Genomic DNA, 19,888 nt, shown 5'->3' with positions numbered 1-19,888 from the left:
TCTCAGTGAAGTAGGTGCCTCGATCACTGGAGATTGTGGAAGGTGTACCCCAAGTAGACAACACTTTTTCTAACAGTTTCTTTGCCACTGTGAGGGCATCAGCATTGCAGCAGGGGTGACTTCAACCCATCCAGAAAACATACATACGACAATGAGGATGTAGTGATAACCCATACTAAGTGGCAGTTGAATGAAGTCCAGCTTAAATGATAGATGAAGGATTGCAAAATACAAAAAAAATGGGGTTTGCCAGGGAGTTTGGAAGAAATCAGTTGTCGTCTTAGGTTTCCTATTGCCCTGAATATCTGTTTAATTTACAGACATTGTTTACCTATCTTAGTTTCTCTGATTTAGAAGCAGACTAAATCATATTATAAGGGCATAAGGATGGTAAAAATCTGGCACTGAGGGGTCATTTTCGCAGGAGCAAAATGGACTTCATTCACATGTACCACAATCTTTGTCAAATGTTGTTGCTGCTGCCTTTGCATGAAATATAAGACAGATTAACAAAAGAAAATGATTAAATTTAATTACATACATACCTACGGGAATCTCTTGTGTGAGGGGTCTCTACTCTCTCATGTATGTGCCCCTTGGACCTCAGATGGTTCTGTTACCAAAATTTCATGATATCACGTATTCAATTTTTAGCCTACTTTTTCATTTAATATTTTAACATTCATATCCCCCGTGTCATCAATAAATTTTCATGAACATTATTTTTAATAACTATATAATGGTTCTACATATGAAAATATTTCCCTACTGTCAGACATGTAGGTTGTTTCCAATTTGAGGATTTTATTACTAGTACTGAAATTAACATCTGGTATAGTAATCTTTATTTGCTTCTCCGGTAATTTTCTTTGGATCTACTCCACAGAAAGAATTGTTTTAATTAAAAGTTGTACCAAGGAACCTTTTCCTCAGCAGCAAATGAGAGGGTCAAAGATATGCCTCCATCACTAGCAATAATTCAGTCATTTTTTTTTAATCTTTGCAAATTTGGTTGATGAAAAATGTATCTAATTGTAATTTTAAATTTTATTCCTTTAATTATTAGTGTGCTTATTCATTACTTGTGAATTTTAACAAGTTCAAAATATGTATTAACTTTTTATTTCTTCTTTGAAGGATTTTTCTTTGCCTATTTATTATCTCAGATTATCTTTTTTCATCTGTAAAACAGGATAGTAATAGTACCTGCATAATAGAGTGTGGTAAGGATCAAATTTTGTTTCTTCTACCCCATTTGTTCTCATCTCTTCTGGACAAACCCTGCAGCCTTGGGCCCAATCTATGTTGGTGCCACAATGGATCAGTCTGAGGAGCCACACCACCCCATCTTATTTGGTTCACAGAACTTATGATTATAAAAAATTACATTTGTTAAAGATTTACTTATTTTTGCCCCCTGTCCTAGAACCAGGCCCTCATTTCTCTTTTGCACTGGCGTTTCTCTACCACAAAGCAGCATCTAGCACATAGTAGGTACTGAATAAATACTTGCTAGATAAATAAATAAGCCTCTTTCTTTCACTGCTGCAGTCTCTTGACTATGCTAAATACTTAGGCATCGTCTGCAATTACCTCTTTTACAAAGACAAGTCATGAAGCCCCCACACATACCATCCTGCATCTATACATGCTCACTCACTCATGCTCCCAGCTCTTCTTTCTGCCTCCCTCTGTCACACTTACAATACCAATTCAATGTGTCACCACCAATTATGCTTTAACATTCCACTCTGCTGTATCACACATCTGGTATGGTTTCTACTAAGACTCAGAGTCCTTAATACAGAATAAAGAGGGAAGAAAAAAAAGAGGAGGCATGCCCTGATCTGGCTTCCTAAAAACTGCTGTCCTCATACAGAAAGGAATGTGGTCGCTTGAATTTCTGGTTGGGAGCCCTGAACTAGGAATGGGCTGTAACAGTAACAGAGAGATTTTTCTGTCTTCTGCCAGATGATGTGTATGCTTCCGAGACAGAAGGCAGAACAAATAGAATCCACCACTGTGCTCCTCAATTGAACACCAGTGTGGCAGTTTGTGGACATCCTCCCTGATCTTCCTGTATTCTGCTTGTCAGATCTGCCACAATTAAAAAAAAAAAAAAAAGTACTTGTACATTTTCAAAGGGATTTTCATGGAATGTTTGCAGGGGACAGATAAGGTGCCTCTAGCCTGCCTCCATTTTAAACTGAAAGTCTGGTTAATGTTTAAATTCATTTCTTTAGCATAAAGAGACAGGTATTGTACATTTTCCGAGGACATTTTGTCCTATTTTACTTCTGTTGTGTTAAAATGATTGTGAGTGGTTTCAAATATTTTCAAATGAATTTCACTATAGTTAATATACTATTGTGGTCTATAATTATAAGAGTACAACTACTGAGACCCAGTAATTAAGTAATTAAATTTCAGAATTTCTTTGACAAATTAAAAAGCAGGGAGAACATATAATTGTTTTTGGAACGTATGTTGAACATTCTCTAGTAAAAATATAAACTATCTCCTTGAACTTTCCAGGGAAAGCATACCCCTAGTTCTCCCAATTGCTAAGCATCCCCCAACCTCTGTTACTCTTCCTGCATCAACTTAGCTTCTTTGTGAATTGAATGGAAGCCCACTCTAGTAAGCCTCCTTCAAAATTGTATCCTCGCCACCCTCAACTCCAGATCATTCCATCTTGAAACAAGGGAAAATACCCCCTTTTCTCACTGTTCCGTTTAAAGAGCTCTACAAACTCATGAAAACACTACTTGTTACTTTAAAGTCACACGGCCACATTTGTACCAGTTTGGAGATTCACTGGTAAGAGAACGAGCTGTTAGCCAGATCATCAAATCCCCTCTTGTGTCCCACCATGTTACCACGTTGTAAACATCCATTCAGTGAGGCTCCCTATTATGGCCAACAGATAGCAAGCCTGAGACTGAAGCTGACTTAGATGTTTCTTCAATCTCTTCCAGATCTGACCTGGCCTCCAGATGTGGGAAACAGGTATATAGCAGCCTGGGAATAATCAGACAGGAAAAGAGATTTACTATAATCTTTAACAAGACACTCACATGGCAAACTAATCAAAATATCCCTGGACAAACCGTGCCTCCTTCCAACTCCTCTTGTCCTATTATTGCTGAATGATTATAACTAATTCCATCTCACTGCTTCTTAATGTTCCTCCCAAATTAATGACCTAATACTTCATGCCAGAATATTCTTGGTTATTCTAGGAATCTAAGACATTTTTACTGTCATCGTGCTTTCAGGGATGTTGATGTCTACAACACAGAAAATGTTAGGAACTTGCTGTCTGTGAAACCAGAACTGACAAAACCTATCTTATTCTGGGTAGCATGAAAACAGTCAAGGGATAAATTGGTCTCTAATAAAATTATTCTTTTATTACCATAGGAACTCTCTACAGTACACAAATACAAAATGCTCAAAGAAAATAAAATCACTAGCATTGATAGACAGCACCCACTGGTCTACGTAAAGGTGAGGTAAAGGTGAAGTAAAATGACATATAAATATATAACATTTTAAAACAATTTTATAGAGAGATGTTCAAAAGTCTCCAAGCTTCTCACTTTATAAACCAATTTTTAAAAGGTTTGAGTATATCAACAAAGGTTTTAGGATGTCAGTAAGACCTAACCCGGTAACTAATGATTCTGGAGGATTCAATCGAGACAGAATAACCATTTTCTTTTTCCACAGTATTTTAAAAGACATTAAATCTCAGATGTTTCTAGATTACTCTTCAAAAGAGTTCAAAGAAATGGCTTTGATAGAGATGGCTTTGAATGTTGGCAGATCATTTCTAAGAGGAAACTTGAAACTAGGGTGAGTTAGTGACAGCAAAGAGCAAATGGAGGTGCAGGAGGCTGTATGCAAGGTCAGGCTTTAAACATGGCAAGAGGCCTGCCTAGGAATGAGAGCAAGTTGAAATGCTAAGCAAGCTGCAGAAGCAGGTGAGCTTTGACGTTATCCTGCAGAACTTCTAACACACGTAGAGATTAAGACGGGTTCATCCAGAGGGGATATGGAGGGGAGATTAAATAATTTTTCTCTTGAAGAAGTAGTTTTAAAAACCCTTAGGAAAGGAAATGTACGGACCTGAATTTAATTCATGAACCTGACCTAACTGTGAGCAAACCACAGGCTCGCTGAGTAGGCCTTAAAGGTCATGTAGTCAAAGTACCTGTATCAGTGTTTCCCAAAGGGCAGCCTGTGAAACAGCCGCCTGGGAGGACATTTTTAAAATACAGATCCTGCAGCCGCACCACGGAAGCATCTGATTCAGTTGGTCTAGAACAAGGCCCAAGCATCTCTACTTTTCATAAGCTCTACTGTTGGAAGAGCAACTTGGAGAGAGGGATGGATCAGACTAATAGAGCTCAGCACCTAGGATTTCTAGCCCACATGCTGCCTGGACACTGCTGGTGGGCAATGGGTGAATTTCCAGGCAGGAAGCCATGTCAAGGAGTCATCACACTGGTGTCCCAGAAAGAGGCTGGAGCGTGGCAACTTGTCGACTCTAAGTAAACAGGCAGGCAGGCAGAGGCCAGCAGTTCCATCCAAAAGTCTGGAAGAAAGAGGAGTCACAGCCACAGGCGGGGTTCAAAGAAAGATACCCAGTCCTGAAAGTTATCAGGCCCTGAGGAGATTATCCACACAGGCACACAGGCATGGAAGGACCAAAGGGGTACATGGAAGTGAGCAAAGCTGGGGCTTGGCACGAGAATAGAGCAGAAGCCCGGTTTTTAAATCTAAGACAGAACTAAGGGGAGGTAGTGTTAGTTGAATGCCTTCTCTGCGGAAAGTGCACAGGCTCTCTCATATTCCCTTCCCATGTGTTACCCTCACACACGCTGATTTAATCTCCACTTAACAGATGAGTTGAATTTCAAAGGCGACCATGGGCTAATCTTTATCACTGGGCCACAATATCATCATCTTTAAAATGGGTAAGATAATTCTTACTCCACGGAGTCTGAGAAATGATAGGACGCAGCAGCGTGGTCCCTGACACATAGTGATGTCTAAAAGGAATTTCAGTTTCTAAAAGGAAGTCCTAAACTCACATGGTACTATTTTTCAAGACAATGTGTTCAAAAATCTACCACAGCTTTTTTATATCTGCTCGAGTTTTCTATCTAGTTTTTAAAGCTCTCTGTTAATTAATCACACCCTCTGTACTGACTGCGTTTCTCACCACGCCTCTGAGCCCTACACTCCACGCGAGCTGACCCAGAGGGACACCAGGCTGCCTCTCCCCCTCACTGGTGCTTGGTTATCCTTACCTGTACATCTGTCCCTTCCTCCTTCCTTATACAAATAGCTAAACTGTATTAAGCACATACTCTGTACCAGGCACTGTACTGAGTATTTTACTGGTATTATTTCTTTCAAGGGCAGCAGTTACCCTATTAGGTAGGTACTATCATTTTAATCTAAAGAATAAACGGAGTCTTTAAAAGAGAAGTAGCTTGCATAAGATCACACATTTGGTAAATGGCAGAGCCAGGACTTGGACTCTGGTTTATCTGTGGCCAAAGCCCTTGCTTCCAGCCTGCGCTGTGCTCTCTGCTTTCTGTCACTCAAGACTGAACTTGAACCCTATTTCCTCCATGAAGTGGAGGGCAGCTCTAGGCTTCACAGGATCAAAGGCAACACCAAAAAAAAAAAAAATGTATTTAAGTACATCAAAGTCTGGAAGCCAAATAGAGAATCAGTGAGAACACTTCATTATCCCTTGCAAAAGGTGCCTTTGGGGCAAACAGAAAGAGTGAAGCTCACCGAATACTTAATAGGAGTCTTTTCCCATTAGCTGAGCCTTGTTTTTAAACAGTGAAAACAAATAGTGATAAATGCTTTAGGAAAATCACTCTAAATTTTGGTTTTAACACCATTTTAAGTAGAGATAGAGTTTAGGACAAACAAGTCAAAGTCTGTTGAGTCGTCATCTCTGAATCTTGCCTTTCCGTGTATTAAAGAGATCCTCACCCACACTTGCTGCACCAGCCTCCACCAGTAGGAATTCACAAGCTCTAGTCGCACACTCTCTGACCAAGGATTGTCACCACTTATGCCACTCTGGCCCTGACCTTATATTCAGTTTCAAAAACTAAGAGATAATAAATAAATATATAGATAAGCTTACATCATTATATACATATACATTGATTTATGTATCTATATCTATAGAGATCAATCTAGCTATTTATTTATGTAGATATATCTGTATAATTTAATAAGTTGGAAGCTTAACAAATATTTATAAAGGGCCTATTATGTGACAGCCTTGGTATTAGGCACTAGGGAAAAAAGTAGAATAAGATCTGGTTTATACTCAATATTTGCACCTATTTAGTCTTTAAAGTAATCCTGTGACACTATTACTATTTAATCAGAACAAATAGAGAGACTAAGGACACCCAGAGAAATTAAATAATTTGCTCAAGACTATACAGAGAGTAGATATCTCTGTCCCAGAAACACAAACACACTTAGCCTCGATGTGCTGCCCCTAAGTCTTTCCAAGATCTGGTCTCCCACTTAAATCCTATTTCAATTGACCTATTGATCTTGCTTGATTCCTCTCCCAACAACCCTTAAAGTTATTCTTGAACTCCCACACTCTGGTCTGGGGAGCTGCCCTAGGGATTGAAATTTTTCACTGAACTCCAGGTGACACTCTGTCACTTAAGCCATGCTTGCTGGATGCAGGCTGCTGAGCCCTTAGCTCTCCTTTTCTGGTGCCCCTTGTTCAAGGAGGAGAGGGCCACAGAGCTGGCTCCAATGGCCCATCAGGATCCCCGTTATTCCAGGGGTGACCTCCCTGATGCTCCCGGCCTCACCTGATGACCCTAGTTCCCCATCTCCTTGCCCCATGGATACCACACTCTGTCTAGCAGCCCACATCCTGAGCTTGCCTAGGTGTATTCTAAGTCTTTACTTCTCCAAGTGTGCCCTATCTCAAGGTGGGGATCAACTCCTGCCTGGCCAGACCCCAAGATATAACTTCCAGGGGTGACCTCCCTGATGCTCCCGGCCTCACCTGATGACCCTAGTTCCCCATCTCCTTGCCCCATGGATACCACACTCTGTCTAGCAGCCCACATCCTGAGCTTGCCTAGGTGTATTCTAAGTCTTTACTTCTCCAAGTGTGCCCTATCTCAAGGTGGGGATCAACTCATGCCTGGCTAGACCCCAAGAAAGTACCATAAATGCATTCAATCTTCCTGCAGGATAATCTGTCAATAAGTAAAAGCAAATATAAAATGTCAGGAATGAAAGAGGTTCTACACCAAAGGAGCGAGGCCTAGCAAGCTAGAGAGAATGGTCTGAATCAATCCCTCTTTTACACACACACATACACACTGTTCCTCCTTCTACTTCACATGTACAAATACAATTTCACTCTCCTCTCTGTCTCTGTCTCTCTCACATGCTTTCTGTTAGAGTTACGGCTCTCTAAAACTGAAAAAAGAGAGCGAGGGGTCCTCACTCAGAGCCACAATGAATGGGTCAGAGTGACTATGGATCTAGTGCTGCTTAAGTTTTAGGGTTCCTCACTTGCACTGGTCTCTATGGGTATGGGGGTTTGTAAGTATTCTAAGTGGTCAAAGGAAGCCAGGTTATGACAGGAAGCATTTTATGTAAGCACCTCTGATAAATTGCCTAAAGAGTAGTCAAAGAGAGGAAGATGACTCTCCAAGGAGTCACGTTGTGATTTATTTTATCATTCTAAATAAATATTTATATTTGTAACTAAGTGAGTATTGATACTTTTGTAATTTATTTGGAAAGCTCCCCAAATTGAATAAGCTATGAGTTCCACAAAGCCTAGAACTGCTCCTGGGGAGAATACTGGTATGAAGAAGCAAGGAAACTCAAAAAAGTATTGAGCTCCAAAACATCAGGAGGGGACGGTGAAGTGTCAGCCCACCAGAAGGAGCCAAAGTAGTTAAGGAGGCTGACGTATGGAGTCTAGGATCCAAGAATTTAATTACAAGCAAACAAAGTGCGAAGGATTCAAAGAATTTCCTGAGTAGTTGTGTGTGTCCCCAGTCAGAGCAGAGAACAGTGGGAGGACTGACCAGGGTAGAACAATCAGGGCAAGGCAAGGTTTCAGGAACCCAATCAAAAGCACTGGAGTTTGTGGTGAGACCTCTGTCCAAGCAGAAAAAAAACAAAACAACAAAAAAAAACAGGACATGAGAACAGGAGTGCCATGGCACAGACTGGGCAAACATGGTGGGAGATGGGAGGGGCACACAGGCACCATCTACTCACTCTAAAACATTACACCCCAGTAGTGGATTTGGGCACCTTACACTCTTTTAGGCTGCATCAGGGACTCCTTAGAGAGAATGCAGTGCTAAATTAGCAGGATTGAGGAAGGCAGGCAATGATAGGGTAGCAAAACAAGCAGGAGAATCTCACCTATAAAATGGGGATAAGAATATTACTTATCTTGTAACATTGCTTAGATTATTCAGTCAACAGTGTAGGTAAACTGTGTAGCCTGGTGCCTTATTCGATCCTGGAGAACCATTCAAGATCTTTTTAATATGATCCTACCTTGAATATGGTCAAAAGTCAAGGAGTTAAAAGTCTGGTATGAGAATTGTAAATTCATTCAAGGAAATAATACAGTAAAGAAAGAGCAGCTAATTTTACTTTTAAAAAGAAATCATTGATACAATGCAAACATGCAGTTTATGTGTTTTCTTATTGGTTTAATGAATTTCTTGATAAAATTTTATCTGCTCAGTTGGTTAGAGATTGGTTAGTTTTCCTTTATAGTAACAGTAATAGTTTTAGTTTTTCTGATAGTAATGACTAACGTTGCTGTATTTTATTTTCTAAATTGATATGGTACTATAATATCACTCTATCTTTCCTTGTGTTCTGGGAAAAATTAGAAAATTCTTTCCATTTCAACAGCTCAGGAGGTGTTTGTGGCCCTCCCCCGCAGTGCCATTCACTGCAGAATGTGGAACATCCTGTGAGTTGTCTCCAATGCCTGGTCACTCAGAGACCCCACGCACAGGAGGAAACCTTGATCCCCAGTACTGAGAGCTGTCTGCCAAGGCCCTTGGAAGTAATCTTATCCTTATCTGAAAGCCTAGATTCTAATTCTGTCTGATCACAAAAGGCTAGGTCTCAGCCTTCCAACAGAGCTGCTTAGACCAAAGCAAGAGCTGCACGGGTAAACTGCCAGAGGACATCAGAAGGTTAGAGGCAGCAATTTTTATTCAGTTTAAATGTGGACCCTTTAGCTTTCTTCCCAGGAGGGAAAATGTATTTAATATTATTAGGGGAAAATTTCCACTAACTGCAGTCATGTTCAAAGCCCTCACGAAAAATACTTTGAATGCACGACGCTTCTCTCAGGAAAGAAGATATTCATCAGTTCAGAGGAGGAAAAGGCGTCAGACATAAATTTCTCCCACCTACCCTAGCATCCATGGTTAAGGGAACTAATTTGGTTTTGCCTTATCTTTATGACAAAAGAATTTTTGTCCGACCTTTCAAATTCCCCTCAGTCTGGAGATTACATAACCAGAAGGTATGGTAGTGAATTCTCAAAAGAGAGGAGAGAGGTGAAAATGGGATAAAGTGTGGAATCACCAATCGCTGCCTAAATTTTCAGACTCTGGGAGCCTTCCCGAACTGTATCCATAAGCCACAGCAAGATGCTTAAATCTCCCCATCCGTTTTTTTCATTGTTAAGTTGTATTACTTTTTGACAGACAGGAAACATCTACCCCAGCTCTTATTTAAATGAGAGACATCACTTACATAAAGAAGAAACTGCAAAACATGGCTACCATTACTATATATTATTTTCTAAAATGGTTTATAATGAAACACTCAGCATAAGTAGTCAAAATTAAAAGAGAATCATAAAGTACAAAGTGAATCCAACTGAATAAAGTCAGAGCCAAATCGTTGTTCTTTAGTAAATGTTCACTAGAACCTCAAAAGTGTACATGAAAAACTTTAGAAATAAAACAGCTGTACAGAATTCAGCTTACTGCTCTGTATTTAGTATGTGCCAAATGAACTTTTACTAAATTTTCCATCAATAACTATGTTAACCAGTACACATTTATATGATCTTAGGGGAAGTCTGTGCAGCCTCAACATAACTGAGTTAATTCTGTATGATAAATTCTACCGATAATATTCCAAAATGATACTGTCAATTCCTCCTTATTGATCTAGTTAATTTATCAATCCCACATTCCATTTTATGTTTGACCTCAAAATGACATACAAACATAATAAAAGTGAGAATTGAGGACATTTGCAGATGAGGTTCAAAATCTAAATTCATGACCATGTGGGCATCCAGAATAAAAGAACTCCTGCCATGTGCTCTCCAGGGATCAAGGTGGCAACAGGCTGTTGCTGCAGCCAGGCCCTCTCTTTTGAAGGAGGAAATTGCCCTATAGCAATTCCTCCAGGCGGCTCAGCACTCTGCTGTAGAGAAAATCCTATCAGGGCATTACCTGATTGGGCACATTGATTTTGCCCTAATAAGTATGGATTATCTGCCAGGCCATGGCCTCCTTCTAAGTGCACTGAGGAGAAAAGGCAGTATATATTCTTCTCTCACCAGGCTAGTAGCTTAATCTATTACCTTACATGGTGACCAAGGCAGCCTCTGATTAATATGATTCAGCCAGTTTGGGAAACTGGTTGGAGAAGCAGGGAAAACTGTTGCAGTGCTTCACAAATGATTGATTCTGAGATGCCACATAAAGAATGCTTTAGAAAAAAAAAATAGGTACAGTTAAAAATTGTAGGCAAAGGTGAATATTTCTAAGTGTTCATACAACAGCAGACCTTCCTGCCTAACCCCCTTGATATCTTTCAGTAGTCGGCTTTAAAGTTGGAGTAATTTTTTACCTTGGACTTCTTAGACCTCCAATAGTAAGACTGGTTGCTTTTATAGGGGGAACTGGTCCTGCTAGCTTTGAGTGATTTCAACCTCAATTGTAGGCAGCAAGGAACACTCATTCCACAATCTAGTGTGAGAGGGAGAGTTCCTGACTGAGATGGATGGACTGCCCTGGGATGGTCCATCCTCCACCAACAAATCATATAGTTACCCTCCAGGTCAATTTCTCTATCTTCAAAACGGGATTGATAGGCTAAACAGAATACTGAGGCCAAATATTTTAAGAACATTCCAAAAATGTATAATTCTTTGAATGGGAAGCAAACAAGACTATTAAGATAGCCAGGGAGCATACACTGAACATGCAGAGGCAGAGAATGGAGGCAATTAGTCAAACAATTCTTGCAAAATACTTCCACCTCCCACAAAGAAGAGAAAAACAATACACACACTTACCACTGCTTATCTCATTAATCTGAGAACAGTAAATCCTCACTTAATGTCATCCATAGATTCTTGGAATTGAAGCAAAAAAGTTTAACAAAGCCATATGCTAATTGGTATAAACATGGGTTAAGCTCCTAAGGCATCTCATCAACATTATAATAAAAGGAGTCTGAAGGAAACCACAATGAGGACTTTCTATATTTCAGATAAAAGAAAAATTTGGGCTGTCTGAATTACCCAGATAGTTCCCTTAAACATCTCAATTTCACATATGTAGGGATAACCTCAGTAAGAACAATATTCTCTTCTTTTGGGAATGAGGTCCTAGACTTTAAACCACTTCCTTCCCTTTAAACTGCTTCTTTCTGAGAAAGACAAATTATTATGCTATCTTCACCCAAATGGAAACTTAAGACTTTAGAAGACCACTAGAACTACCTGGAATTTAGCTAAACAGTTAAGGTTTGGAGTCTTCTAGAAGGTGTCTCTTTAAGACATTTCTCTCTGGTGATAGACCAAACCCCAGAAATTCCTGGGTTGCTCTTGCAAAGCATCACAATTTAGCGCTGTGTTTGTGCTGCCAGGAGATGTAAATAAAGATCATAATAAATTGCAATGCCTCAGATTCAGACAATTTGGGGGCGGGGGGCGGGATTTTACTATGGTCATTACTCTAATTTGCGATCAGAGTTTGTGAAAGTTCTTCCCAAACCAATAGATGGATAAGAGAATGATACAACAACATCATACATTCAATCTAAATATTATTCAGTGAGGAGAAAGAGTGAGGGGGAAATTCATCCGCTGTGACTTGCTCTTTGATTCCAGAAATAAATCTACATTTCTAATTTTTCAAAGACATTTCATACATATATCTGGAAGCCTACACTTCTCAATTTATAAGACTAATTTACCCTCAATTATTTTTATAGCTCAAATATGTCATTTATCATAACTTCCTTATCATTCTCCAAGAGGAAAAATTTTCCTTCTAAGTTTTTCTGACCAGTCTAATAATCAAAGTGACATGAGACAGATTAGCAAGAGAAAAACAAATTAAAATTTAATAACATGTATACCTCCTGTACTCATAGAAGAGACCCAGAAGAACTGAGTAATTGCCAAAATGGCTGAAGCCATCACCTTAAATACCACCTTCATCTAAAGACAAAAGGAAATGTTGTGAGTGGGAGTCGGCCATGGGAGGTTACCAGGAAACGCACAGTCAATAAGGAAGGGTAAGGTCATCACGCAGACTTCAGACCAGGGCCTTCTCCACTGATAGTAATAATAGGCCTGAAACAGTGAAAGAAACATCCTTACAAAAGGTTTCCCTTACAAATCTAAGTGTCCTTTACAGAGGGTGACTTCTACTTGTTTTTCAGAACTTTTCTCAGGTCTACTGTTTCTTAAAAATTAACCAGCCTAAAATAACCCTTATGCCAAAGAAAGATTTTTTTGAGGGTGGCAAGTTCTGTTCCTTTATATCTTCAGAAAGTGGGTCATTTTAATAATGTATAATAGTTATTGAGAATTTTAATTCAAAACTCATTATTTATGTTATATCTTTGCCGTAGCCTTGGGTGGAAGACAGGTAGCACTCTATATTTATGACTACAAGATGTTACATGTAACTTCCTGAGTATACTCAGGTTGCTTAGAGGAAAAAGTACTGCTTCTGGAAACACCTTCTGTTAAAATATTTTACTTTCAGGAGAAATTGACTGAACAAATGTGACAATGCAAACTTTATACCTACTTATGCTACTAATTATAAAATTTGGGCTCTGAGTGTCAGCTTTCCACAGCTCCTGTAAACTGTCAATTTCAAACTTTCTTATAACTTACTGCATAAGTCTTATCCCAAACTTGTGCAAAGTTCAAAATCTCCTCTGTTGGCCTTAATGCCATACCCTTTTATCCAAGCAGTGGCTTTGCCCTTGTCATAAGAGACAGGCTCTCCTTTCAGTTGCTATCTCAGACAACTGAGATAATGAACCCTACACCCCCCACTCCCACCCTCAGAAGAGCTGGGTTCATCCTGGACCCTGATTCAGAGTAGGGACAATCCAATATTACACAGGAAACCAAAGCGGAAAAGAAAATGGTGTCCTTACCAACGGTGCCCTAATCTTGCTCAGCAGGATTTTCTTAAAGACACAACTTGAAGCACTATGTTTATTTATATATATTTATGTCCATAATTCCAGATTGACAAACAATAAGTTGTTTTAGAGATTCAAGGAAAAATATGATGCAAGAAGATATGTCAAAATCAAAGATCTTGCTCAAAAATGTAATGTCTTGACTTGTCGACAGAAAAATAATATCGTCCAAGTGTTTCATCACCAAATGGATTTATTTGAGAAAAAAGAAAAGGTTGCAACGCAGAGCATGAATATATGGCAAGCCATGTGCACATTTCAGCCTGTGTGCCAAGGTGGAAGGGTATTTATTTAACAGAAAAAAAGGAAATTAGAATCATGGAAGGTGGAAGGGTATTTATTTAACAGAAAAAAAGGAAATTAGAATCATAGAGCTTTACTATAAACACAGAGTTCTTCCTGTAGGGTTCTTGCATAGGGTTCTTGCATAGGGTTCTTGCAATTATGTAGAGCTCAAGAACTTCCATAAGCCCTAGCTCCTCCCCTATACCTTTCAGGTTGATTGTGTTTGCTTAAAGTTTCGGTTCATATTTATCAGACTACAGAAAGTAAGTCAAAGCAGTATAACTATATTAGGTTCCGAAGTTTTAAATATTTGTGGGAAAATACCTTCTTATACCTAAAGAAGCCTATAAACTAAACAAGTATATATGTATGTGTGTGTATATATGTGTGTGTGTGTGTGTGTGTGTGTGTGTGTAAATATATATATTTGGACCCCTTATAATTGAATATTAGGTTTAAAAGGGGTTGTAGCACAGTGAAGCTTGTGGGGGCATAAAAAATAGTTTTTCTTCCACCTTTCTAAGTTTTTCTGGCTAGACTAATAATCTAATCAACATAAGGCAGATCTAGAGGAGAAAATGACCAAATTTGTCATGTATGTACATATGAGGGTGCCATAAGAATATGAGACTTGAGGGGAAGTAGAGTTTGCCACCCCAAAATATGTCTTTTGGGATATTGATCATTTTAAGTGGATTATTTTTAAGAAATGAAAGACTCAGGAAGACCCTTTCACCTTCACCCTAATTGCTTAAAGGAATGTAGGTAGAGGATCTGCTCCAGGAAGGGAGCTATTATCATAGACAACAGTTTAATATGAGCTAGTATGTGGTAGACAGGGAAGAACCTAGCAAGGCCCCTTTGATCAAATTCCTCTTTGTTTCCCACTGTTAAAGATGGCCCAACAAACATTTATTTACCAAACATTTGCTCTTCTATCTTCATGTGAATTGCCTTCCCTAATCTTTAAAGTCCCAAACTACAATCTCTACCCCTTTTTCTCCTTAGCTCAATATGGCATATAAGCCTTAACTGCCCAACCTGCCCTCAGGCCCCATATTCTTAGGGAAACCCCATATACTTAATATATTTTGTCATTTTCTCCCATTAATCTGCCTCATGTCAATTTGATTATTAGACCATCCAAAAGAACTGAGAAGAGGAGAAGGAAAATTATTTCCTCCCCTACAGACCCCATTGGGCATATTGGGCATTTGAGGCTTATATTTCAGTCTTGATTAGGAGGAGAATGGCAGGGGTCTAAGATTTCAAAGGGAAGGTAAACAATCACAGATAGATGAGAATGAGTAAACAAATTCCCGCTGGGCCTCCCAGAAACAATGAGAAACATAGGGGATCTAACAAACAGACTTTTGCTTGTTCCCTGCTGTCTGCCACACTTAATTAATATGTGCTAAAATGAATATGCTAAGCTTCCTTTCTGAAGCAGGCTTTTCTATATGAATTCCTTTAGGCAGGTAAAGAGGTTGATAAAACAAAACAATAAAACAAAACAAAACAAAACTCATCTTGTGCTTGTTGGGCTTTGTTTTCATCTCAAAAGAATTTGCATGCCAGGGTGGCAAATTCTAGAGGACTCTTTTTGGACACTTACAAGCTCAAATGCTGACTTACGGGCCCATTAAATTAGTAGTAATATTTGCAAGACCTAAGCAAAATAAGGGGAAATTTGTGTGTATTTGAGTTCCAGGAGATGTGTGTGTATGTGTATAATTGTAAGCTTCCTACTATCCTTATCCTGAAAGACCTATTCTTTATTATGTCATTCCTATTATTTTCTGTAAAATTATCTCATATTTATGAAATGATGGTGTAATAGCTGTTTTGCTTTTCTGTTGTCCATTGGTTTGTTTTTTACTTGCCAAAATTAGATGTTGAAAACCTGACATGTCACCAAATTTTGGGAGTGACTTGGGTATTTTACTGATCCTTGAAACCTTATGTCTGGGATATAAGATGACTTATACCAACCTCTATCTGACGTTTAGTGCTTCTTAGCAACTTTCACCCATTAGCCTTAGTTCTAGCTCCAGTAGCCACATGGACTTGATTGCCCTTCTTCCACATGAAAGCACTTTTCATAGTTGAAGACAGTTCTTCTGTTCTCCCCAAAATCTTTTTCTTCAGAATAAAAACTCCTTTATTGTCTTCAACTATCCTTTTGAGCCAGATCTCTTAAAAGAGCATGTGAGAATGAAGAAAAAGACAGAAATCGATTTCTGTCTTAAAAGACAGAAATCGATCTATACTGTCGTTATTATTATTATTGTCTATAGAAAGAAATCATATCTCTTCTTGTTTTCTAAATAAGGAAGCTGAATCTTACTGCCTAAACCAAGATCAAACAGCTTATAAATGATACTTAGTACTCAGCAAATCAAAATGTCTTGCCCTTGATGAATGTATGCATTAAAACAAAGGACAGAGACAGTAGCAGATGTATATAAATTGATTCTATAAACGTTTTTATTGTATAAACCATGCCATTCATTACTGTAGCAGCAAGGTTATAGGGGACATGGTAGAAGTCCTACTTTTGAGGAACTCACTATCATGACAGCATATAAATAAAATAGTGAAAGTATGAAAAAGTTGCATGAGAAAATAGAAGCAGAAGCAACTCATAACCCTTGAGAGAGCTGGAAAGACTCAAGAGAGGAGTGACATTTAGGCGAGGCCATGAAAGATGAGTAAGAGTTTGTCAAGAAGACTGAATCATTACCTAAGAAATTTACTGCAGAAGGAATGACATGTTTGGAGGAGAAATAGAATGTTCATTTCCAATAGAGTTCAATTCCAGAGTTAAACTTCAAGTAACTTTGAGCATCCAAAGGAAATAGACAAGAGGCAATTACACCATGTAAAAGAAAATTGAAAAAACAGACTTGTGAGGTACATACACACAAAAAAGTAAAGCTGGAAATAACTTTTTCATTATTCTACCAAATTGGAAAATACTTTGTAGATAAGCTTAGGATGAGTTACTTTTAACTATGATCCAAGAGGGGTTTTGTTTTTGTTTTTGTTTTTTTCTGAACTATGGTGCAGAAATACATTTTCATTGCTAAATGATTAAGTGAGAAAGAAAATAGAAAAAATATCCTCCAAAGAAGTGAGTTTCAACAGTGTGAGAATAAACTTAATCATCATCAAACTTTCTATCTTTAACTCACAGATACATATATACAGTTATCTACAGCCAATAAGTTCTCAGTATTTAAAGAATATTTACCTTAGTTTGCCATTACTAGAAAAACAGAAGTACAGAGGTAGACTTAGCTTTGAAATTCCTTGAGATTGTCTGCTTAAGATCATTTTCCTGTAACTATGGAAGTGACTTCTTGATACAATAAGGACTCCGTGATACTTTTCATCCTAGCAGAGGTAGGTAGTTTGTTTGAGTTCCAGCAGATGTGAAGCCTGTCTCAGAGATATGAAGATAGGGATTTGCCATCATTAACTGTCTTTAAAGGGATATGGCTGGTGGACTGAGAAACCTGCCAAGGATTCAGTGTCTATTGTGTGCCAAGTGGTGTTGCTCTGTTCTGTTCAAGAGAAGGGAGCTTATATCAGGGTCACTCTGTAGTGAGATCAGCTGCATATAACACTTTGCACTTGCAAGAGACAATTCTGGCTTGATCTCTTCAATCATGTGTTCACCGAGCCTGCCTCCTCCATGCCCCTCTCTAACACCACAAATTCTACTCCTGGTCTCATGGAACGTGAGCTTGGACCTCATCATCTCACCTTCTGGTTATGCTTAAACACAATGCCATACACATAGTAGTAGCCCAATAACTATTTCTTGTTTGATCAGTATGGACCAAAATAACAATTAAATATTTTGAAAATGAATTTGAATCAACAATACCTAGTAACACTGTCTGCTCACAGGCTTAGGATGCAGCTTAAGAAGACTTCACGAACATTGATCCGGAAACTCCCTACCAGGATCATTTACTCCTTCCTTTTTACTCATCTCTTGAAAGTTTTAACTTAGAATTTTGAAAAATAACCTGGATAATAAATTTGGTTTATTTTAACCTTTAATGCCACATTGAAATTTACTGAACAAAATGATCTCTGTCTGTCCTGAGGCTTCTATTTTGGATTCTCTCTTGGCATCATTTTAGCAGGCACTTAAAAATGGAATTTTTTTGAGCTTGGATGAGATGCAGAATAATTTTCTGTTATGCATAACTGCAAACGCAAGAAAAGTATTTCAGAAAAAGAAAGCTGTCTCTGGGTGGTTGTAAGAATAATTTGAGATTGGACTGATAGAGAATTTAATTTTAGCAGCTTTAATATGTGGAACAAAATACTATAATCTTGCTTTCATACTTAGTGGTATATTTCTAATAATACCTAATAGCTGTGGTTGATATATGTTTCAGTTGCATCTAAAGAATTCTCTTCCATATGCCTGCATTATTCTGTAAATATAAGTTGAATAAGCATTTCAATGTATTGTTGTTTATTATCCATCCTTCAGAGGTAGATAGAGCCAAGGGAAGAATCCTTTGTAAATACACTCCAATAATGACCTCAGAACATTTAATTTATACACAAAATATGCCATAATTCTTTCTGTTGGTAGCTTGTGTTACATATTGATGGCAAGAATATTAAGAACCTTCATTAGGAACATAAATTTTCAAAATAAAAAACCAAAACTTAAATGCAACCCAGTCAAGGATATTTTCTCTTGGGCTATCTATTGCTGGTCATCCTCTCTCCAACAAAAGTACCAAGATAATTTCAGAGACTATTACACTAAAAAAATATCGCTCTTGTATATATTGACAGGAAGCACTGTCTGGGAAGAAAAGTCATCTTATCCCAGAAGCCTGCAGAAATTGTCCAGTGAGAAATAATGAAGTAAATCCAATGTGGCAAACCAAGACAACGAAAGTAAAGACACATTTGAAAAAGGCTTTCAAAACAAATGTGAAGTTTTCTTTTGAAAATTTGTGAGTACTGCATAGACCCTACTCCTTAAGGCTAGGGGAAGAAAAAAGGCCCTATCTTCTCTGTAATAAACCTCTCGAAGGAAAATTTGAGAGATAATTTGTGGTATTGTAGATAATCCGTTTTAAAGTGAATTATAAAAGCGAGGCCATAATGTAAAGAAGTTCAATGGATAGTTTTCCAGCCAGCTCATGATAGAGTCGATGTATTCCTTGTTCTCTTTCTCCTTGGTACCACTAAATACTGATGAAAATCTTTGCCCCCTTGGCCCCTGGTCACAGCATTTGCCTTGAGCCTTCCTTCCTCCCTAACCATGTTCTCACACCTCTGTGTACCTACTATCCCCCTCTGATCATTAATGCATGTCAAGGCTTTTGCTTATGTAAAGTTATGGAAATCCATCTCTTTAATTCTGTTTCCCACATCAAATCTAATGCCTAGAATCCCACGCATTATCTTCTTTTCAAAACCTGGAGTACCTCCGAGCTGTTCTCATCCTGGCAAAGGCACACTCATCCTTCCAATCACTCAGATCCACAACTACAGCCAACTAATATCTCACACTTATGCCCCTCATCTAGTTAGGCACCAACCCCTCGAGATTTTTTCCATTGTATTATCACTTAACATTTATTTCTGGGTGATGGGATTTTATAACAGCATATGTTAATCATCTAAAAACACGTACCACATCTTTAATCAACATATAGACAATGAATTTTCCTATAATTCTGTCTCTTGTGTCTGTCTCTTTCTTATCTCATTATGAAGCTTTGTATTCCTCTTGACTTCATTCCTCAGCTCATCCCACTTGTCCTCAATCTCACACTTCCATTCTGTCCATTTGAAGCAGATAACCTCACTTCTGACTTGACTAAGTTTAAAGGCTTCCAATGTGTGCTCTCCCCACTGCCATTCTTAAAAACCTCAAAATTTCTCAGAGTTCTCAAATATTCCTTTGTCATAGTTTCCAACTGATCCTGATTCTTTGCCTCCATATTTGATTTTAGATCTTGGCCTGTTAATGGATTATCTCTCTTTTTCTCTCTTTTTCTCTCTCTGTCTCTATCTC

The sequence above is a fragment of the Pteropus alecto genome, unplaced genomic scaffold (genome assembly GCF_000325575.1).
Source record: "Pteropus alecto unplaced genomic scaffold, ASM32557v1 scaffold171, whole genome shotgun sequence".
Classification (NCBI taxonomy): Eukaryota; Metazoa; Chordata; class Mammalia; order Chiroptera; family Pteropodidae; genus Pteropus; species Pteropus alecto.
The sequence above is the reverse complement of the archived record's forward strand: the minus strand, read 5'-3'. Positions refer to the sequence as shown.